This window comes from Cydia pomonella, chromosome 12, assembly GCF_033807575.1.
Source record: "Cydia pomonella isolate Wapato2018A chromosome 12, ilCydPomo1, whole genome shotgun sequence".
In the NCBI taxonomy this organism is placed as follows: domain Eukaryota; kingdom Metazoa; phylum Arthropoda; class Insecta; order Lepidoptera; family Tortricidae; genus Cydia; species Cydia pomonella.
In genome coordinates, this window is record NC_084714.1 from 16750273 (window position 1) to 16775113 (window position 24841).

The window sequence follows — 24841 nt, forward strand, 5'->3', positions numbered from 1 at the left end:
ATGTGCCAATAAACCTTTATACAGTTACGCTGTTTAACTTTAACACAAATGCGTCAAAACCAGAAGAGCTTATGTTTAATACGAAGGCTTGTATGCTTACATCATTACATTGTAGTGTACTAGGACTTTATTGCCAATGCTTACATATTCATCGCTTCAAACGAACCGGGTATAAGCGTAAGCTCGTAGCTATACGTAAATTGAAGAAAATACACTGGTGGTTATGTTGTGTATGCTATGGGAATGCTAGCTCGACTACGATCCATTGTTATGGCTCCTCGCGCCTCTGGCCGCCTGGTAGCCGCAACTAGGAGTTTGTCTAGTTTGAGCTTAGTTTACTTGTTGTGTTGTCTAGCGTTCAATACTGATTGTATAGCTTGCTCGAACGATCATAACGTTTAAAGTAGAACAACTAAATCAGGCTCAGTGAGGAATTTACGTGTGAGGTTATAACGTCCAGGAAAACTTTAGTTTTCTTTTAGTTGTAAACAATATTTAATTTGCAGCACCTACAATAGATAGCCTGCTTAGGCTACCTAGTTGAACACCAACCCTAGTTGATTAACTATATGTTAAGCTTTCATAAGTTTTGCGGTTTAAAATTTACAAATGTAAGTTAGCGTGAACTACGAGGGGCGAACTGGAAGTAAGTAGTCCGTCACTTTTTATTTAAATTCATACTTTAACTCTAAAAATAAATTTTCATTAGGATAGGATGACCCTGAAACGCACACGGACATACGGCTCATTCTCCCAAAGCCCTTTTTGTATGGCGATCTTGGGTTTCAGAGGTTTTGCATGTAATGCATGAGGAACCCATTGAAATTAAACATTTTACGACATAAATATTCATGCTAGATTGTTTTCTGTGGTCATATTTAGGAATACTGAAGGAAGTCAGAATCTGCTGATTTGCAACTGTTTATTTATCGGTCTTTTTTAGGGTTCCGTAGCCAAATGGCAGAAAACGGAACCCTTATAGATTCGTCATGTCCGTCTGTCTGTCCGATTATGTCACAGCCACTTTTTATTAACCTCGAATCTGCGATGTAAACTTTTGACGTTGCTTTCGAAAACTGTCGAACGACATGCTTTTATATGGTCATCCGTGAAATAACTACAGAACCGATCAACTTTGAAAATCAAAATGTAAACAGTCGTATGAGAACTATGCTTCATTGTATAAATGAGGGTTCCTTTGTACCATTTTGTTATGGAACCCTGAAAATATACCAAATAACTAAAGCCTATTGTAACTCTGTTGGCTGAGATAATGAAAGTCGTAGAAAATGATGACACCAAAAATTTTTGGGATGAAAATTGGAATAACTCACGACAAACAATTTTCAAATAGCCAGTAATGCTGAAACACAAAATTACATTACAACCGAATTATATATATCTAATATAACATCTAGGTTACCTTTTCTAAGAACTCTCAGTGTTGCCTATGTATTTCATGGGCGTGTGTGTCATTTATTGGACAAATAAATCCATACTTTTTACCAATGATAGGTAGGCACTTTTGTTTCAATATATTTTATTATGACTGCTATCTGTACCCCTAGTGTAAATAAATTCGATTTTGAAACGTGACGTACGCGTTTGCGTTTAGTCTCATTTTGTATGGGTTTTTGAACAGCGCGCCAAGCGGGACGTTTTGGAAAGTCAAAAATCTCATACAAAATGACACTTAACGCAAACGCGAACGTCACGTTTCGCTGTCGAAAATATTTACACTAGGGGTACAGTTCACTTTATCTATATTCTGGCAAACCCAATTTGCCACTAAATAAGTGAAAATCAGTACGAAAATAAGTAAAAAAAAACAGGCCAAGTGCGAATCGGACTCACGCACGTAAGGCTCCGTACAAAATTATCTATAAAAACGGCAAACAATCATGTCTGTTGTATGGGAGCCCCCTTAACTATTCATTTTACTCTGTTTTTCAGTGTTTGTTGTTATAGCGGCAACAGAAAAATTTCAACAGTATATCACGGTTCATGAGATAGGTACAGCCTGGTGACAGACGGACAGGAATTGATTAGAAATAGGGTCCCGTTTTACCCTTTTGGGTACGGAACCCTAAAAACTATACTCTACTCTTTTGTTTGGGCACTAGCGTAAGACAAAGATAGTAGGATTATCTCTATCTATGTTTGAAATGAGACAGTCCCAGGCCAAACGATACTTGTGGATATGTCATAATGTACCTACATTATTTGTGTATACATACACGGTTTGGTGCGAGCGGCCGGCCCAACGTTTACTAGATTTGGTTAGTGGTCATTCTTATCTGAAGGTCAGACTGTACTATCGAAATATTACAATTTAATTGTCTCTGTTTAATTTTAATTAGACGACTTTTGTTCGATAACCAACTGCTATCACGTTACTATTATTTTTAATGCTATTTATTATTTTATTGTGTTCGTCACAACCCGCCGTATAATATAATTAATTATAATGGTATTATATCAATTATAATGCATTAAGTTATAATTTTTATTTATTTAAGTCTTCCCAAATCCGTTGGAGACACCTGTTTTGTTTCGCTTGTTTAATTAACAGATCGGAATTCAAGGGGTAAACTTCTGCAATAATTAATAGGGTAAAGTTTATTTGTTATGGACGCCGGAGAACGCGCTAGGTTGACTTTCGTTTTCTTATCACCCAATACACGTTTTCGCAGTAAGGCAGTGTCTTACCTGAGCGAATAACTCGCGAACGCGACGCGACGCGGCGCGGCGCGAGTGAATTCAATCCTTTGATACCTATGGAAGTGTCCTACGTGGGCGATCTCCGAATGCCGTTGGGCCGCCGCGCCGCGCCGCGCCGCGTCTACGCACTAAGACCTACGTCTAGTTTAAGTTTGCGGTTATATTAAAAATACACACTGTATTGCCTTTTAAATCAATTACGTAAATGTGAAAAGAGATCATAGTGGGTCAGGAATCAAGTTGCTCGATAATACATAGTTGAAGCAGCTCAAGCAGCTTAAATCAAGCTTTAGACGATTTTCCTATCGGATTTAAACCATACTTGACTTCAAGACTCAACACCAACATTAATACGTTATCTACCTACGTTCCTTTTCTTGTTAGGACTGCCTCTAGCGGCTCTAATTTCCTCACTTTGTATAACTGAACTGTCTTTTAACTAGTACGTTCCTAGATTTGGAAATCTGTTAGTGACGAAGCAAGAGCGAAGATCTTCGTTACAGCGTAGCCAAAAATGCATTGGGGCCTCCGCTAGCTGGCGCGGGTGCACGGAGCGGACGAGCGGGTTAACGAAAAATAGTATGAGCGACGCTAACTGAAGCGGACGCGTGCGGCGGATTTCACCTACAAATAGCACCCGCGTGCGTGCGCACCTTCGTATGTCCGGCTGTTCTCCTCCACCGGTAGCATTTCTCAGCTGATTATCGTAAAATTTTGTGAGCATGTTATGGTTGTAAGGTTTTTTCCTTCCTCGATTCAATTTTCGGAAGTTTTCCCGAAGGGTTGGCGAGGACTATATACAACGTCTACAGCTCACAGAGTCACTATTTAGGTAAATATGAGTTATGGCACATAACTTCTTATTTGTTAATAAAGGACGATTATTTCTAACATTAACATTATACCCGCGACATGTTTTGAGACTCCTATGTGAATCAATCCCTTGATACTCTTGATAGTTAGGTAGTTGATATTGTATTAGACGCACAACTTTTTGGATACATTTTTTGCCAAGATATTCAAGCCGTAATAATTGAATACTTAACTTACCTAAGGAAATTAAAAGTCCGTACCAATCTATGTGTCTAAATAAAAAAGAGATCCCTCTTGTCGTATTCTATGCGAATATTGTCACCATATTTTAGCGAATATATTCTCGTCTAGACATCTCAAGAGTGTGGAACAATCCTTACGGGACACCAACTTCGGTAGGTACACACGATCGCACTTTATCTCTGCATATCGACTACTCTATGGGCCGTCATAATAATTGATTTAAGGCGTTCCAGCAACCATAAATCAGCGGCTATCGCTCCCGTATCGCGGCCACTCTATTGTTTATGGTCGCGGGTATCATCTGTCATAGGCAAGCCTTGTTTATGCGCCACTAACGCCTTTTATTAATACGTTTTATTTAAGTACATTATAATTATCATAGTAGCTTAAAATAAATAGCTCCATTTTATCTTTCAGGTGCATTTAATGCAAACACAGGTAGCGGAAAACAAAGAAACAACAACAAAGACTTTTATTTAGGAACTTTCAAGCGTGAACTCTGAATAGGTAGCTTGTATGGGAAACGGACTGTAAAACGTTTGTCATTTTATGTCTCACAGATGCTTTCTTTCTATTATTAACGTTCATTTAATAGGAACATTTTGCTGATTGATGCTAAAATAGTAATTTCAAGTTAAAGCTTTCAAGAGATAGGAAATCCGAGTGTTTTCTTTATTTTCACCCAGAGGGAATGAACCGCCGAAAATGAGTTTCATCCAGATCGACCCTTCAGATAGACGTCCCGGCTTCACCAACTTTAATCGATTTTCATTCTCGATTACCTACTCGTCCTGCCCAATCCGAAGCTTAATAGATTTTTTACATTACCGGGAAATCGAACAAACCTCCGCAAATGCAATGTACACACTAATTTCCGCCGCGGTTATTGACAAAATGAAATTGTTGGCTAACGTGGAATCTTAAAAGCCCCGGGCGTTCGCGCAAATTAATTCCGGACATCGGCGTACGCAAGCGACGCCCATAAATCGGTGAGCAAACGTTAGATGAGAATGAATTTGAAAACGTTTTCGTAATTTATAAGCGGGCGGTCTCGCTGGCGGAATTATTAAAGCGCAAGAAAAATAGGTATCTACTCCCCTCTAACTAAGCTCGACGCTTGAGCTTCGTGAACGCGGTATGCCGGTACGGCACGGTTGAGAAAGAAGGGAAAGCGACGCCTAACGCCATCTAGCGGAAGCCGGGCGGAAACTTACCGCGCCCCGCGCGCGGCCTGTGCCGCCCCGAAACGCTCCCTCGTTCATTCACTTCATTCGGTCGCTCACTCGCTCAGTCCCTCTCCGCGCGCCGTAGTGTTAACGCGCGTCGTAATATTTGTCAGTGTTCGCAAACTCTGCTATTATTGTTTCAAACAATCGCTCAGCTGATCCATAACTACCAGTTATTCAAAATAGTGAACCACTATCGTACTAATGAAACATAACCGTGCTAGTGTGAGTGTTCAACTGGACGAGTATCGAAAATATCTCAAGCGAATGTAAAAATATACGCGACGCTGAGAAACGTACTGCCGCGTGTGACTGATCGATATTTTAATGATAACATGGATTCAATTAGGTGGTCTAAAAGACGGTGAGGTGTAGTGCAAGAAGTGCCCGTTGTGTTTGGACAAGCGGCTTGGCTGACGAGCGGTAGGTGTCCTATCGGATATTGATTCAAAGTCGACGTAATTTACGTGTCTAGTTTTAGATAAGCCGGATTTGTTTTTAAGCGATAAGTGGGCGAGATAATGCCACTGCAGCGGTTTAGTGCACCCTCGAGTGCTGTTGACATAACCTGCAGGTGCTAGGACTACCTGTTTGGCCTGACCACTTTATGAAATGGGCTGTTATTACATTAAGTTGATATTATGCATAGTGCACTGCAGGTTTTTGTAGTATATTATCCAAGTACTTCCCTATTTACAGCGCGAGCATTACCCGCAAAAGAGGATTACCCTCACCAAATAACTTACCCTCTAACTTATCTTCGACACTGAGTCGGTTGATGATCATATCATATTCGAGTTACCCGTGTGTCATAATGACTCCGGGCAGCAAGATCGATTTTGACATTTATGACAGCAGTGCAGTCGGCAATATCGTCGCGCTGCAATACTGCAGCAGTGATGCTGGTGTAGTCTGAATATGAAACGGTAACTACCTTTACGCCTGTCTCTTAATTTTCAGTATCTATTTTAGGTACGTTTTTACTTATTAGGATTTAATAAAGCTTTAGCTCGTACATAGACCACTACAGCACACCTACACAAAACTGTCCCTAGCTAGAATCCGGTGGGTGCCTGTCTGTACCTATAGGTTATTCACTGTCGATGCACTTTCTCATTTGCAAGTCGAAAATAGAGCGAACGCCACTGCTCGGGGACTGACTCACGCCTTTATTTACGATCTTTTACTGTTCAGTACTTTCCTCGCCCATATTCCTGTCGAAGACAATATTAACTGCATGGCCGGTCCGCGAATATCCGCCGCTGTCGTGTTTGCCTTTAAAGTAAACTATGTGTACTGTCTTTGCGACATCACACACCCTTCGCATCTATGGTTCTGATGGTTCATAAATAAATTCGGATGAATTTCTATGGGCTCTGAGGCTCCTACCGCCAAAATGAAGAATTATTTATCTCTCGTTCTTTCTTTCTATAACGAAATTACAATTTTAATGGTACACCCTCTGGTTATTGTCTAATTTGTATATGGTTACATACCTATAGGCATAGGTTTTTTCATACATGTGTACCTACCTATAGTCTGTCAAGCCATTTCCGTCAGTAGAAAAAAGCGGCGAATTTAAAAAATGTAGGCGCGAAAGGTAATTGTTCCATAGAAAATTTGAATTTCGCGCCTTGTTCTACTGACAAAGTTGTTTGACCGGCTATACATATGACTTTATTCTTAATCTTAACCATAGACACACAGATCAATGAATGTATGGTGTCCCCATGCCCATTAGATGTGCAAAAGACAACAGCCAAACAAAAATGAAAGAATTCCTCTATTTTTTTTTTTTATTAGGACAATAAATTACTCAGATAGGTACGAACTAACCTTAATCAACCTACTACTGCTAATAAACCTATGTAATGAATGTCCCGGAAATATTAATTAAGTATTCTAATGGGTTTACAGTAGTCATCATTATGTTGTACAGGTATGGTCTATTTAATGGATTATTCATTAACGCCTATCCGTATAATAATGGGGTCGCGTTCATTACATTTACTTGAATGCCGCATAATTTATTCATTAAATTCTAGGTAACTTGTTATAAATGGCAAAGCTAGTCTAGATACCAACCTAGCACTAGCACTAGTAGGCGGTTATTACTTACATAATAGCAATAAACTGCATCGTTAATTTTAATGAAAATTTACAAAGCTTATAATTTTATATCTAACATGAATTAAACGTCAGAAATAAATAACCATTTAAACATGAGAATGTAAGGCGTAGTCGATGTAAGGTTATCGTAAAATACAAAACAAACGCTTAAGACGGAGCGATAATAAATATAAATATACCGTAAGATACCGAAATTTATCTTATAGTATAGCTAAGCACCACACACGACAACGATACCAAAATATATAATCGCTGTCTGTCTAGCACCTAACCTACATTGAGAGGCGAAATATAACAAATACATATATATCGTAATATCTTCATCTTCCTTGCGTTATCCGGGCTTTTTGCCACGGCTCATGGGAGCCTGGGGTCCGTTTGACAACTATTCCCAAGAATTGGCGTAGGCAATAGTTATTACGAAAGCAACTGCCATCTGACCTTCCAACCCAAAGGGTAAACTAGACTGAGGTTACTCCGGTTTCTTCACGATATTTTCCTTCACCGAAAAGCCAAAGATATTTCATTTCGTACATAAGTTTCGAAAAACTCATTGGTTCGAGCTGGGGTTTGAACCCGCAACCTTCAAATTGAAAGTCGCACGCTCTTACCGCTAGTCCACCAGCGCTTCTACCGAGCCTTATTATATAGATAGAACGTCTGTGGCGGGCTTTACAGTGGTTTCATTACGATCTAGTAACTGCGCTATTCTGATATCCCACTTAGGGTTGCCAAACGCCCCGCTGTACGCGGGACATCACGTTTCTGGAGTCCTAGAGTATGCGTCCCGCAAAGGGCCCTCGCGGGACGCCGATTGTCCCGTTTTCAGGCTAGACTAGGTTATAAGCGCTGAAACGAACGTCCAGTTCTAAAGTAGAGGAATTTAAGAATGCGTCATACTAATTTGCCCCCCTGTTTAGAAAGTTAACCTGGTCTAATTTTTCATGCCTTTCAATACGTTGACGGCCAATATACCTTACCCAGTTAGGGCGGGTGAAGGAGTCCCGCATTTTATACCCCAGTCCCGCAATTTGATAACAAATGTACCGCAAGGTTGGCAACCCTATAATCCCACTGCTCAGTTCGCTACATGCGCGACAGTAAATAGTTATGAAATTAGAGGTCTAATTATACTAGAAACGAGCATTTAATCGATTGCAAAGCGTAAAGCAAACAGAATAGGTATGAGGTACTAGCATGATTTGTACTGTTTTACGCAACACCCCTGTTTACAATAATGATTAGATTCATCCGTGTTTGTATTCAGCACATAAAGCTCTCGCACACGAGTGTTCCACGTACTCTAACACCTCCTAATTACAGGTAAAACGCATTAAATATAATTAGTGCTTATTTGAGCGCGGGTAAAAGCGGGTTCGACGCTCGAGAGGCAAACATTTGGTGCGGACAATGCGCCGTTTGTATGTAACGTGCCTAGGGTTACCGACGTTTCCAGTCGCTTTATAAATTATAGTCCTCGCTGTGGATAAAATTGCCAAACGAACGTCAAAATTATCAACTTCACATGTCATGTCAAAACTCAACATATTTCGATTATTTGATTGTTCATTTGTTAAACCAGTAAACCTAGCTTTTGTGCAGTCCTCAGTATGTTTTATTCAAATATGTAGAAAAAATACAAATATAGAAAAACTCATGATTACCTATTCAGATCGGACTAGAGAGATTTGCTTGACCAGGCTAAGTCCCACCCGCGGCTTTTATGCCTCAGATGATGATGATTCACGCCAAAAATACTTTATGAATATGTACCTAGACAAAACTAGCAGTAGTAGTTTTACAAAACAGGTTTACAGAAATGTGGTAACCCTGCAATTACCTTACTTATGAATGGAAATGAGCATGTTTTGCTAATGCGGATGGCCTAGACTCATAAAACCCGTAAATTAACGCAAATGTACGCAGGTTTTTGGGCTGATGTTGCGCGCGCACAATAACCCTATAACACGAAACATTTTACCGAAGCGTGTAATTATACGCTGCTGACACAAGTATAGCATTAACAAAATGCAGTTGCACCAGCATTTTAAACATCTGGCTATCCTAAATAAAGTTATAATGAAATAAAGGTAAATATATGTATATATATATAATAAAAAAAACAGAAATGAGTCAAAATAAACTGCACTTAATAAAATCTGTCCACTATTCAATACCTGAATAAACTTGACATTCAGGCATCCAAAATCCTATATTTTTTCAAACATTTTTTGTATGATATAGAAGGCAGACGAACAAACGAATCGCCTGATGGTATGCGATTACCGTCGCCCATGGACACCCGCAACACCAGAGGGCTTGTAAGTGCGCTGCCGACCTTTAAGATGGGAGTACGCTCTTTTCTTGGAGGTTTCGTATCGGTCTGGAAATACTGCAGGCGACAGTGCATTCCATAGTTTTGCTACCTTAGCTTATACTCTGTATCTTTAGGTATTTAAATCAAAGTAAACAAAATCTACCCACATATGGCTCTCATCGTCAAGCGGCTTTGTATTTGGTTGGTTAACCGATAAATGTTATAACTTCCCGAAAATGTACAAATGGCTTATTTACTTTTATTACAATACTTACCTAAAGATACAGCTAGAGTGTAGGCTTATCTACATATACACAGGATATTTGACGTTGACGACCGGTTTGGCCTAGTGGGTAGTGACCCTGCCTACGAAGCTGATGGTCCCGGGTTCAAATCCTGGTAAGGGCATTTATTCGTGTGTTGAGCATGGATATTTATTTGTTCCTGAGTCATGGCTGTTTTCTATGTATTTAAGTATTTATAAATATTTATATATCGTTGTCTAAGTACCCTCAACACAAGCCTTATTGAGCTGTGGGGTTTAGTCAATTTGTGTAATAATGTGCTATTATATTTATTATTTATTTATTTGCCAAGAGTCCAAGACCATAGTTCCAAATCCAAACGTGTTTTTAGAATCAAGATCCAATATGGCGTCTTTTATTTTAATAGGCAGATGAACATCTTGCAGCGATCCCATGTCGTCAAGGGAGCAACTATTAACTATAACGATCGTCCGTCGCCCGCTGCGCTACCGTCACCATTTATCAAATTATTTATACAAGCCCCACCGGCCCACCCATTGACTTAACTATGCCCTTTTACGATAGACAAATAAATTTAAAACTATATCCATGGCGAGAGATTATCGCTACCAGCGATAAGAGATCTTCCTCCTTCTCCTCAGTTTTTTCCGGTTACGCGCCGAACCGACTTATTTAATCCGTTGACTAGAAAAGATAGAATTGCGTTGCTGCTCATTTTTGCAAAGTAGCTTATTGCGATTAATCCTTATCGTTATTGGACAAGGGGTCATCCATTAATTAAGTCACACGAATTTCGAGGTTTTTTGAACCCTCCTCGCCCCTTGTCACACTTGGTCACATTTAGCAAACCCCTCCCCCTAGTGTGACGTCACAATTTTGGCAATTTTGTTTTCAACGAAATCGGCAAATCAAATTAGGTATTATTAATATATTATCAAAATATTTTTGATAAAAGAAATATTAGTAATCTTATAACACAAAACCGATTACGAAAGAAACGAATAAAAATGATTATCGAACCAAAAACTTGTTATTTACCTGTACAGCGAATAAAAAACATCAGTTACTGATGAAGTTCTGACTTCACATAATGTCACATTTTCTTGCCCCCTTCCCTCCCCCTAAACGTGTGATGTAATTAATGGATGACCCCCAAATGATCGGACAGCTTCAGCAATATAACTGTTACAAGAACGACATTTTACAAAAGGGAAGATCCTAACTCAACTTAGTAGAATACCTAATAGCTCCAAACGATTATCTAACCTTAACTGACCCCAGCTGACGAACCTTATGTACTAAAAGCGTTCTATAATCGATTTTGTTAAGCGCCATGTCAAATTTTATCAAATGATAAGGTCTGTTTGCATAAAGTAAGATACAATTGCTACTGCAGTCGCTGCAGTGATTAAAGGGAATGCAACGAGTATCGACCGTACGTAAATAAAGACCCACCCACACGCGCACACAGTTAATCTACCACAGATAACTGAACTAATATTTGTTACGTTCATAGGATGATAAAGATAAGCTACACGTTCAGACTAAATCATATCTAGACGTACTTAAATTGATGTGTTTTAGCGGATTTATTCGAATCTAATCCGCTTACGTAGGTACCTATTCCAAGATAATGCCGGCTTTTTTTTAATTGGTGAAAAAATCCTTTAAGACAATTTTAATACTCTTAATAAGTAGGTACAGTCAGCGTCAAATACTTCATAGCAGTCAAAGTGGCCAAATAGTTCGGTACACCATACTAAATATATGGTGTACCAAACTATTTGGCTACTTTGACTGCTACGAAGTATTTGACGCTGACTGTACTAGGTATAGCGACTTGTACGATAAGCATTCCAGACACATAAGTTGCGTTGGTACTATGGCAGAACTTTTTAAAACTTTGCTTTGAATTTAATCGTTTCATCGAATTCGAAAAGTAGTTTGAGAAATACTTAACTCCTGTTAACAATACAACTGGCTAAGTTTCCAACTTCTCAAGTAGCCGCTTGAATTGCCAACAGAAAGTTTTCATACAGAATATTGAGAATTCATTATATCGATTTTCTTTTAAAAAACTATTAGAGACTTTCATATAGATTTAAAATTATCAAGAGTTGGTTCATTTTTAAAGTCGATTGGTAAACATTTGGGTGTCACCGGCTATCGCGCGATAGGAGCAATATCAATAAATCATCGCGATAAGCGTAATTAAACATGGCCGTGCTGATCGATCATTTCACGTCACGACCAAGGGCCAGCAGGATACCAATACTTAATCTTGAGAAAAAATGTGCAGACCGACGTCATGAAAAAAAGAAAAACCAACACACAGGCGTATTCTAATTTTAATAACAGAATATGCATTAGATCTAGATTAATCTTGAGAGAAAATGTGCAGACCGACGTCATGAAAAAAAGACAAATCAACACACAGGCGTATTCTAATTTTAATAACAGAATATGCATTAGATCTGGATTAATCTTGAGAGAAAATGTGCAGACCGATGTCATGAAAAAAAGAAAAATCAACACACAGGCGTATTTTAATTTTAATAACAGAATATTACTTTCGACACTGACAGATCAGGGTGCCTAGCCAACGTGCCAATCGTTTACGCTCTGTAGCGAACGAAACGCAACTGTCTTTGTCGCACAAATTTGGAAGAGTGATAGAAAGAGATGACTATGCTACGGAGCGTAAACGATTGACACGTTGGCTAGGCACCCTGATCCACATCTAATTCATATCCTATTTTTAAAATTAGAATAAGCGTGACAGTAAAACCTTTCGTCAATCTAATAAGCAGCCTAGGTACTTAGACATCTAGATTTTGAGGATGAAACACTCTGAAGGTTCCCACCTCGACATCAAGACAAAAGCTTGATCGCGTTCCACCTTATTATTACGAGTATGACCTAAACGTAACTTCTGTAAACGATTTTATGCTCGTTGACCTGTATGTAAATTTCATTAATTTATCGATGCGTATGTAACATGCTTACAAACACTTACATTTAATATAAACTTTATAGTTTAAATTTAACGCGAATACATGTTGCTGGTGTTAATATTAATCTTCCATAAAGTAAACAGTATTTCATGTTCAAATAACATAGCTAGTAAAGCATTCCTTAATTAGATATCATTACCTAATACTATTAAAAAAGAATAAGCTACATAAATAATTTCTCGATACATATCTACCGAATTACTAGTACGAGTATAGTATTATAAATAGAAGTTAAACAAGAATTTGATTCCGATCTCATCAACAATTGGCGATTGTAAAAATATATAAAGATTGTAAAAGTCTTATCGATGATAGCGTTAACACATGTAACACAGTTAGATAAACTACCGTTTGATATCTTTACAATATCTACTACATTTTATAACGCTTACAAGCATTTTTGAGTCAAATATTCCTAAGTATATCTTTTCAAACCAAACACCGAAGAATATAGGGTTAGTGTGCTAGTTACCGTCCAGCACTAGTTTCTATCCACTTGACAGAGTTGCAAAATTGCGTATAATTTAAGTATAAACAAGCCTACCATAGCGCACAATTTTGGATTTATTGCAATCCTTCATGTGTAAACAATAGATCTATCTACATAAAAATAATATTTCGCAAGTAGCAACATAAAAATAAAATATATTAGTTGCACTGCACCTTCACATCCGTGCCTTTCTGAGGTCATAAAAACCAATTTAAAAAAAGTGCAGACTGGAAGTTCATGGAAAGTTTAATTACTATTCTAGCTATTTTAAGTAATATTTTTAGCACGGTGTGTATACTTGGAAGTATAATGAAACCAAAAATTAAACTAAATATTATTTATAGTCGAGTAATATTACCCTAAAATAGACAATATGAGCAATACCAACAAATAGAATACATTTAAGAAAATGTACTTTAAGAATATTTTTTTGCATTTCAAAGTTGGCAACTCCTATAATTGAACGAAATCTAACGCACCTACCTGTGTCTGTGATATTTAGTGCATGGTTTTAAAATATTTTGGAATTTACATTTTCAAGTTCCTTGCAGTGTGCACGAACGTTATAAAGTATATGAACATTTTGAACAGCATCAATAAATCAACCGAGATAACTCATAACAAACACACGCCGAGAATGGTAGCTAAAGTATTCGTGTTGCGCCTTTTTTGGGCGGCACTTCGCTGCATGTCTTTGTCCGAATATATGTACCTATTGGCCTAAAAGCTTGACGTGTGTTGTGGCATTTTTTTCAACTTTCTTTTATGCCGGGATTTTGTTGCTTGCATATATATACTCTGTATCTTTAGGTATTTCAATAAAAGTAAACAAAATCTACCCTCAAATGGCTCCTTAAGCCACTTGAGGGTAGATGAAAACAATGATCAAAAGATGTAGGTTAAAGTCAGGTCGTTCAGTGACAGATCCAGGCGGTTTTATATTTGGTTGGTTAATCAATAAATGTTATAACTACCCGAAAATGTACAAATTTTTGTTTACTTTTATTTAAATACCTAAAGATACAGAGTTTATAAGTACGTTGTCGAGCCTTTAAAGGCAATTAAACTACCCTTTAATGCTTATTATAAGATTAGCCATAGGTAAAAATTAGATTTTTTGATTGCTAAAAATGCAAGTAAGAATACGAAACATCATACACGTATTGTATAACAAACTAACAACAATAAGCTTAAAAGTTTCTCCCCATACTAAAACAGGTAACTTTTCCACAAAACTTGTCCGTAACTCGATATCAGAATCTTAAAATTCGCAGGTGTTACTTAGCGTGTTCGGTCTCACGTTTCTGTTTATCTGTGGCAGAGATTTACGGCCCTCTTAATGTCACATGGTAACCCTACGCGTTTTTACTACGTTTCATATTTTTAGCCCGATGCTGCGTTATCTGTCGGCAGGCGCTTACTTAGCAGATTTAAATTGGGGAAATGTGTTTCAATAAAAATATTTTTTAGGAATATTTAAGATGTCAGAAGCTGTTTTCCTCGATTAAATTTTTAAAGTACGTTGGTACACTGCTGACTTTATAGACCTTCGCCTTTAAAGAAAGGAACCAGGTGAGAGAAGATACCATATAGGTAGTTAGCTATAGCTCTTCTCTCTCGCACCCATACCTACATATTTACTAGCACTAGCAGGTACTCATATACAACTTTCATACAAATACATATAACTAAATAGAACTCACATTTTGTGATAGGTACAGAAATATTCTAAATTTTATGAAATATGTTGCAGTATACTTACATTCAGCACGGCAAGTTTTCAATAGCACATCATATATCTCCTACCGCAGAACGCGGAAACACCCATATATTTATTGTCGAACGTAACAGTCATGATAAACTACAGTGAAGTGCCATAAAACGATCTCCTAGATAGAGCGACCGTGCGCTATCTCCTATCGCCAATCAGAACGCCTTGTAAAGATTATTTATTACAACTTTCAGCATTTGACAACGCCATTTCCTGCTGTAAGTTCTACCTACATATAATAGAACTAAGATGATTAGATGACATACCTACCTTACCTTGATACCTTGTCGCATGAATTGTCATAATTATTTTTGTTCTGTTATAGTCTATGCATATGGACCTTAATTGACATGGCATAACACCATAGATATGAGAGGTACGTACATCTAAAAATACAGAAAATAGAAATACCAAGAATGTGATAGTAGTACTATCATAGTACTCGCAAGACACCGTCACCGTACACTCGATGTACAATTCTGTGGCCCTAGTGAAAAAGGGTACAAGTCTCTGGCAGTTTAGGTGTATAAGGGCATAAGTGTTACGTGGAACTTACACCCCTTTACACCTGCGCTGCCAGAGACTTGTACCCTTTTTCACTAGGGCCACAGAATTGTACTATTATGAACCTAGCTTGTATTCTCAGTGTCTTGCGTGAGAGCACGGCTCTCTACGTGCTCTCTCGTCTTTACTTTCTAAGATATATTGGTGTCTCCAGCGTTTCACAAAAGCTAGGTCTGTGGCTCGCAATGTCACATTTACTGTGACATTTTAGAGACATTTGGCGAGAACGCCGGGACTCGATAGAAAAGGACGTTGAATAGGGGAGTCTGACCAACAGGGGGACGAATAAAATGTCTGTCGTTTACCTTTTTAAAAACTTCCATGTTTTTTTCTTACTTAAGCTCTTAAAGCAGGTGTCCGTAAAACAGAAAAACTAGATACTACGAAAAATTTAAATAGTAGATACGAGTTATTATGATAGTTACATACGAATAGGTACAAAAGTAAACAAAACGTTGAATTTAAAAAATTGATTTTGTAAGATGTGAGAACAATAAAAACTCTTGTTTTCATATATTCTTATTTATTTATTATTAAGATGGTCTAAACCTAAATTAATATGGCTTAGTCAGTACTGTGTTGATATCATGATTGTGAAACTCTTATCGTAACTCTCTCTACGGACCATAAAAATATTAAAAGCGAACGTTTTAAACGTATCTCGTGCGGCGTCTGTTTGCAGTCATAATAATTCGCGGCAAATATTTGGATAACGCCTGAATTACCTGTGTTTTAATGTCCGACCCGATGACTCCCCGATTTAGTGCTCTATAAATTCCCATTGAAATTTAGCAAACGCTTATTGTCCAAATATTTCTACTCTACACGCTTTTGAACCATTAACTAGAGATGCGAACCATTAACAAACGAAATCCGTCTCTAACCCAGAAAGTTAAAGTTTATTTTCGCGCAGTTTAAAGCATTTGGGGAATCGATTATTTGAACCAACAAGCTCGGTAATAAATCATTCCCCGGTTACCTGCGAGGGATCGATACGAAAAAAGCCCCCGTTTTGAAACAAAAGGGACAGCGAATGACATTTCTGAAGTCGCAAGCGTTTCTGGCGATATTTAAATTAGGACCCAAATTCTACGCCTTTGTTCGGAAAGGGCCAATTCATTTATACAGGCGGGTGGATATTTTCATATTAATAAGCTACAGTATTGTGATAACAGCACAATGTTGACTAAACATACCGATACGCAGTTGTAGCTATGAATAACATACATTATTGATACACCGACTGACATCAAAGGAGTTGTGCCCGTAATTAGACCGCGATCGAATAACAAACAAGAACTTCACAACTTCAGTAATTCCTGTTTGGAACAGGAAAAGGATTTCCGACGTTGTCAGATTTTCATTGATTATTTCGCTTAATTAGTGGTATTAATCGCTGTGTGTGAAGTACATATTATCTTTAATAACTTATTTTGAACATAGAAAACAAATTCTTGATCTGAGAGTTATGTCTATTTTTCTGACCTATCTGGCTCTCATATTTTTAACTTCACATATATCAAGAGTTGAATTAATTATTTAAGCTATCCTGTGGATACTACTAAAGATAAACATTATGGTTTACTGTACCGTTAAAGTCAATAACTTATACATTCAACAAACATAGCTCCAATGAATAGGGGTTCATCCTATTTTTTTTCTAACAATAAATTTATCATGCCTCTAAATCTGCCGCTAAACAAATTTATCGTTTTCAACTTGCTGTCCAGTCTGCTTAGTTTTACCCGGGTGTCTGCGAAATGCATTGTCCTGTCCCGCACCGTTAGGCCTTTCCCTGTCGCCAGCGGCCTTCTATTTAGAACAATACAGATTGCCAAGCCAATAAATGCCAGGTAGCATTATTCGCAAACTCGCAAATTTCAAAACAATAACTTAACAAGGTAGTAAAAGCACTAAAACAATTTATTTCAAAGATTTCAGCGCACTAAAGCAATTTAAACTTTAACTATTGTCACATTGCATTTTTTTGCATTCTTCCAGGCAAAGGTAACTAAACATACAAGTCTACCATACCATAAATAACGACATGCTTCTAAAAAACATTCAAAGCGAGTCCATAAAGGAATCTGCTCCAGTTTCTTTGAACGATTTACAAATCGAAGGCAACGGCATTCTAAACAGCCAAATATTGTTTCAAGCCGCCGGATATCCGTAAATCTCGCCTCGACTCGACGTCTGGAACGCGTCGAGTGGTATTAACTAGCGCCATCTATGAACTACTCACAGTAAGCCTTGTATGGATTAGTATGACGTTGTATGATGCTATGCAGACGGTTGTAAAGGTAATCCGTTATGGAATGTTATTTACTAAGCTGCACGACGCAGACATTGGATTCGTTATGTAATTTAATCATATGTAAACACAACATACATATTGCTATTTCAGCAATGTAGTTACTGATATGATTATTCTCGTTGAAATTAGATGCTTATTAATTAAATGCAACATCTAATAAAACGGGATAATACGAGATTTTACTAACATTTAAGCATATTTTCCGAGTAAATCTGTTATAAATATTTTTACCACTATATTAATGAATAGAAAAGTGGTCACATATTTTTTACTTTGATATATTAAAACTATTACCGAATGCCTTACTTCGGTCACTTTACAAGCTTTTGTTTGACTTGCCCTGTTAGTGTGGATCAAATCTTGAAAGCTAAATTTAAATTTAAATTTCTCGATTTCCGATTGAGCTGTAATTTGGCATACATATATAAACCGGATGACAATGCAATATTATAACGACATGAAGCTGATCTGATGATGGTGACAGGAGGTGGCCACGGGAACTCAGTGATAACAACGCAAACTAATTGTGCTTGGGGTTCCCTAATCCAACGTATTAGTTGCCTGTAAAAATAAAAGTATAGTCAGCAATAAAAGCTTTTACCAAATAAATTATTTAAAAATAGAATTAATTTCGCAATCCAACGTATTTTCCGCCGCGTTGATTTTCCTTATCTTAGGAGAGGAAGGTTTAAATTTAAATAGGTTAGTCAGGCCGTTGGAAGAAGACTAATTCTCCAAATTGCGTCAAGAGTCGGCCCGAGTTAACCCAGTTAGCCCGGTCAGATGCCCGGGGAGGGCGGGATGGAGATTTGGGTAAATACCCTTGATTATTCGCCTGGAGATAGGGGGGTTACTTTCCTTTTCGATAAACATTATTCATTTGCAAAAATAAGTAAATAAATAGTTTTTACAAACATAATCTCTATGATTTTTATTAGACTGTGATTGTTTCATACACATCTATTAGGTGCATGTCTCCTGTCGACATCGCCAGCTAAGACGAAAGAGGACGAATTCACATGGCCGCTTCTCCATATTATATATTAACCATAGCTATCCCCTTTCATTTTCTTTTTTAATGTTTAAATTATTTTAAGTGTTAAAAACTTTGGAAAATTTGTATGAAACTAGTTTTTCGTCCCTAAATCTAATGAAGGAGCATAGTTAAGGTTAATATATAGTAAATTATATAAATCCTGTGTGGTCCAATTATGGCTTCATCGTTTGACACCGATTTATTATGTCTTCCCTATTTGCAAGCTAGTAAGAATGTAAAGATTGTAACGGTTTAATTTAATCCTATTATGGGTATTTATTTACTGAATCCATCTCTATTTATTAAGTTCCACCAACTCTAAAATATAAATTGAGGCACGCGAAAAAGTATGTATTTAATTTGTTATTATACAGAACACGCAGACACAAATATGGCACTAAATAAGCACTACAAAGGTGAACTTATCTCTTTACGGTATCTCTTCCAGTAAAACTTTGAATTGATGAGAATTGATGAAGAGCGGTAGACAAATAAAATAAAAGTAATAGGGAATATAGGGATATCCAGCGAAAGACACTAGAGTGGCTTGTCGATTGCTTTTTCGTGTATGCAATCGTGCTTAAAATGTGACCGAAACCGGCAAAACGCCTTGACAGGTTACTCGTATACAGCTACAAGCAAATCTCGTCCTTATGGCTAACGACAAAGTGGGACGTTTTTACGGTTTTGTCAAAAATATGCTCTAACCACACTTAGGCTCTCTGTTGGCAGATTTCCTTTGATTGGATACCAAAGTATAACGGTAATCCTTATCGTAAACAGCTTAGCTGCCCGCTCATCCCTTCGTCCTTCGGGCACAAGTTTGATTTGTCGAGCGTGTAATCGTTGAAGAAACGCTGACCCAGTTGAGCTGATTGCAAAGGGCGCGAATTAATGACTGCTAACATCGGGCTGTATTCGGCCTATAATGGCGATATAACCAAGTTACTGACCTCCATTTGAGATACGACGAGACAGACAGCGGCGATTTTAGCATCAAATGTGAGGCCATCACCTCGTGTTTCTATAATTCTAGAATCTATATTGTACCAATTTGGCTAAATCATGGCTGTATTAGTAATATTTAAAACCATGGTGTTTGTCCCCGCCTCACGTGACCACCGCTATACATGAGGCGGGGATAAATGGGAATGATTCATATACTACCTATTCCCATCTATGCCCAGCAAAAAATGGGAATACACCAAAATGGGAATGACTGTCAGTACCAGGATTTCAGTGACATTGCTAAATTACGTCCGTTTTATAATTGGTTTGTCAAGATGCATGTCGAATATAGCCCCAATTCGGGCGGCATCGTCTAAATTCGGTAAGGTTCGGCTATCGTTGATTAATTGACACAATATTTGCTGTCATACGCAAATGGGTCTGTTTACTAATGGCAGAAGTTTAACTTAATGAGATCGGGAGTCCCATAGGGTTCGTTGCTAGGTCCGATTGTTCTTAGCTCTGACGTAACTCGAGAAAGTTATAATTAAGATAAAACTCAGTGAAACGGGATCAAGATATTTAATAACTTTTTTGTATCTAATGAAAGGGCTGAACAACAACCAACCAAGTCATTGAGCGCAACGTTTAACCAGATGACTGTCGTGTAGTCATTTAGTTAAATTGGACATTGATGAATTTATGTTTTGTTAGGTTCAGTTACATTATTTTATTTTAAATGTATTTTTCAGATTAAATTTGAATCACTTTTCTGGGTGAATCAGTCATTTTCAAACAGCTGACTTTCAATACGCCAAATTGTTAATGTTTAGTGATTCTGGTTAAATTAGCTATCAGCCTAGGCATCAAATTGGATGCTAGCGTATAATAATCGGCCTAGGCGTTTAATTCGCTGGCTAATTAAACCAAATGCCTACGACTCAAGCTTTCTTCAGCGGCAACGAATCAAGAGTTTATAGCCAATTATAGCCAAAGGTTTGAGGTAAAGAGTTATAAGTAGATTTATAAGAGTTATCTACCGCAAATAGGCATATCTGTGCGCTCAGAAAACTCCTCAATATGGTCAGTTAATCTTAGTTGACGTTTTCCAGTGATCATGATTCTAATAAGCTAATAAACATTCGATTTAATACAATGATACGCCTGTTTACGCTGTAAACATAATCTCGTTTGAAAGATTGATTGCTATAAGGTATTTAAGGCAATTAGCTGAGAAGAGTAACAACGCTTCGACCCCGACTCGGAGCAACTAGCATAATATTGATCTCCGATCAAGGTCTGTTATTATAAACTTAGAGTTCAAGATATACAAGTGACGATCTCGAAACAAACATGTAGTAAATTCTCAAATGCAGTGACTCAGTTGTGCAGATAGCGTTTACTCATTCGTGTTATGTAAATATGGTTCATATGTTTATAATTATAAAGGTACCTTTCCTTTGTACGAACGTAGTAATTTACGTAGTTAGTTGGCAAGCGATATGTAAATAAGTTTGCCGTGAGTGTTTTGGATAGTTAGACTTTTGAGATGGTAAAGATATAACTAATGATGCCTCTTCCTATGCGCGTAGTTTTAAGCGTTTTCCGTTTTTAATATGTTTTATATAGTGTAACAAACACAAAGTATTGTATAGTGTATGTATGTTTTCTTTTCTTTTTAAATCATTGACTTTTTTTTTCTCTCTGCACCAATTGTGCCGTATGTGGCTGACGCCTGGAAACCTCCCGGTTTCTCCCGAAGGGGCATAAAATGAAAGGGCATGGTTGACTGGTAGAGAATGCCATTTGGTATTAAGTCCGCCATTTGTACATTGTTGTATATATTTTGTGCAATAAAGTTTAAATAAAAAAAACCTATCGTCTTTTGCTGTACTTGAAAATTGTCTACATATATTTGTCTTTCATTATATCATAATTCGAGTCATAAGTGTTGTCTTTGACCTTGCAATTAGTTTCGCTTTTCTTTATATTTTACCTTTCTTTTATAATGCTGTGGTTGCTACTTGATACTTATGGTGTTATAGCGCGGGAGATTGGCCATTGTTTCAAGAACAATGCATATAATAACAATGATTAATTCTCTCCTTAAACAGCATTTCAGCTGTGCTTTATTTACAAAGGGCTGGCTCGTAACAAGATTAGGATACTTACGTACTAGAAGAATAGCCAACCAATACACCAGCGTTAAAACTAGTAGTTCTGTGAGCTGGCGCCATTTCGAAAAATTTCCAAAAACGGAATCTCTAAAACAACCCATATTTAGTATCGAACCTGCTCACCAAATTACACGAGAATAAGTAGAGAAATGCGACCTGTAGAGGAAAACATTCGGCTAGACATACGAAAGCATTTTTCCAGAAAAATGCAACTGAGACCTTCGCCTTCGCTCGGTCAATAATATAGATAGATAGAATACTATTTATTGGCACATCTCAGTAAAAAGATACAAGAAAAGAAACAATTGATTAAATGTAGAGGCAGACAACAGGCGGTCTTATCGCTAAAGAGCGATCTCTTCCAGACAACCTTTGTGTCGCGGAAACAGAAGAAGTTAATCGAATAATATTATCGTGATAATTTGAAATGTCTCTAACCAGACGATAACGTGTTCCCCTTTTAGGGATAAGTTCGCCTTTGGACATAACTTTTTTTTTGTCCGTTTTGTGTTAACCTGTATGTGCAATAAAGTGACATACATACATACAACTGTAAACAAAGATAGGAATCCAATCAATCGCTGATACTATTCTCATAGTAAATCAAATGCGGTGTAAAACGCGTAACGACTCGAGGTTTGTTCGTATATTTACGATTACGACACGACTAGTCGTAAAGCGTTACCCAGCACGCAAAGGGTTAACCACTGTGATTTGAAGGGTCTTTAGAAAGTCCGAGTTTGCCTCAATGGTGACAGGAAACAACGGAGTTGAAGAATTTTAGCTATGTGGAGGTGAAAAAGAAACTGCGGGGCGGGGAATATTATAAAACTGGGTGACTTTGGGTACAAAGCGGCCAGCGGGGCTACTATTACATACTACGTGCGTGAAAAACCTAAATCTAAGTCGTAACATAAGTTGGTAACAGTGCATTCTAATTATGGTTCATAGAACATACTTGTAATTGTACCTAAGCCCATATTAGGATGTTGGTGATGTCATTAGGCCCATGACACACGATACTACGATACAATGACAAAAACAACCGTTGATATTATCTGAGGCATTGACTCTTATTGGCCTTTTTATCAGCTTCCCAATGGAATAAAGATAGAACCAGATTACAAGGAAAAGTTATTTTTACGTCTATACTAGAGCTTACAATTTCACGACACTAACTACTGGAGAAGCAAACACAATGCAATTTCCAAGATTTCTTTTGCCTAGTGCTTGTAAAAATCTTCTTTTCGTGGTTATAATATTTTTCTTTAAAACTGTTTAACGCTTCACCTCTCCTTCCTCTTTTTGTACTAATGATAGCTAGAAAATAACCTTTCAATACCTTTAAAATAACCTTTCAATACCTTTAGCAACTATCTTTTCAATAAGTTTCCTGCTGCAAACAACATGGCGTTGTCTTCTATTTTGATTCCTACCCACGTTATTCCTCAAGCTTCATATTTTGAAGGGCCAATATAACAATGATCTTGGCTTACATCTGTTTGTAACGAATCTAGAGGTCTAATTATACTAGCAACTACGGCATCGTAGTTACAAAATAACGGACAGGACGCTCGTAAACGTGTGGTCTCTGCGGCTTTACTGAGTTTTTACGACGTCCGCGCGTGTGCAACCGACCTTAGGAAAGACCTCCCAATGTACTAGCTTGTTGAAATTTAGAAAAGCGTATACTTTTGGTGGTTTTGGTATTATATTTTATTTTTGTTACACATAAAAATTAACTACTATTTAAAAGCTAAGTCCTTTTATTGGCATTGTCATATATTTTAAAACATAGGACTGGGGTTACAACTGAACAGTGGTCTCGTATGCAAGTAGTACACGTTGCTACTGTGATGCAAATACTCACACTACAATAAGTAACGGACAGAGATATATATAAACAAGTTGAAGATACCTAAGTTACTTTACTGCGCTATTTGCGAGACTATTCTTGTAGTAATGCGCTTTCTTGCGGTTTCGCCATAAAGTTTCACAAACTATTATAAGATATTACAATCTTAGACATGGTTATACACGATGTTAGACATGCTCATTGCTCACTTCATCAACAAGAGGTTTACTACTAAATGAACTCAGGACACTTGGTTTTTTAATTTTCTTAGCCTTCACTTTAGTTACATTCAAACGACTCCTAACGCTACTAATATATTAAATGTGAAAGTAATTGTGGTTTTTATGTATGTTACATCTTCATACTTCAACCTCTTAACCGATTAAGATGAAGTTTTTATCGCCGAAATTGTCAATCTATGCAGACCAAGTCGAAATAAGTTGTCTTATAAACTCAATGCCTGATATGTTATTTTTATGTAATTTGGAAGCTAACAATTCTCGTTACCGCACAAAATTATAAATTCATAACTTTCGTAATAAACTATCACTAAGCATTTCGCGCTTTCACCTTTCGACCGCGGTCACGCCAAATGGAAAACGCCGTCTCTTTCTCCCCCAAATGTTAAAGCCGATTAGATGCCTTGATGACACTTTGAGTCTAATGTATGGGACAAGTCGTAAACAGAGACCACGTGTTCAGGAGTTAATATGCGATTAGGGCACGCCATTTTAAACATTTAGCCGGTATACGTAGAAATTTAGCTCATTTTATTTGTATGGCGTTCATCAAGATGTATATCTTGATATCATCTAGTTTAGTTCAAATTAAGTATATCTACTCCCAACTTATAAAAATTCGTAGTAACGTCAAAATTCGTAGAAATGATAAAAACAACGGCGGTTTATTGCCTAGTGTCAGTGTCATCACAGTACTAAAATAAATATACTTTA

General features: G+C 37.4%; 1 protein-coding gene across 1 annotated transcript in view; it reads left to right on the top strand.

The window, feature by feature from the left end:
- Nucleotides 1–5042: 5042 nt before the first annotated feature.
- The window catches only part of LOC133523733 (frizzled-2), a 30280-nt gene continuing 10481 nt past the window's right edge, over nucleotides 5043–24841 (top strand). The window contains exon 1 of the mRNA XM_061859424.1: nucleotides 5043–5426. The gene's annotated coding sequence lies outside the window, so the exon portion shown is untranslated. The remainder of the gene's footprint in view (nucleotides 5427–24841) is intronic.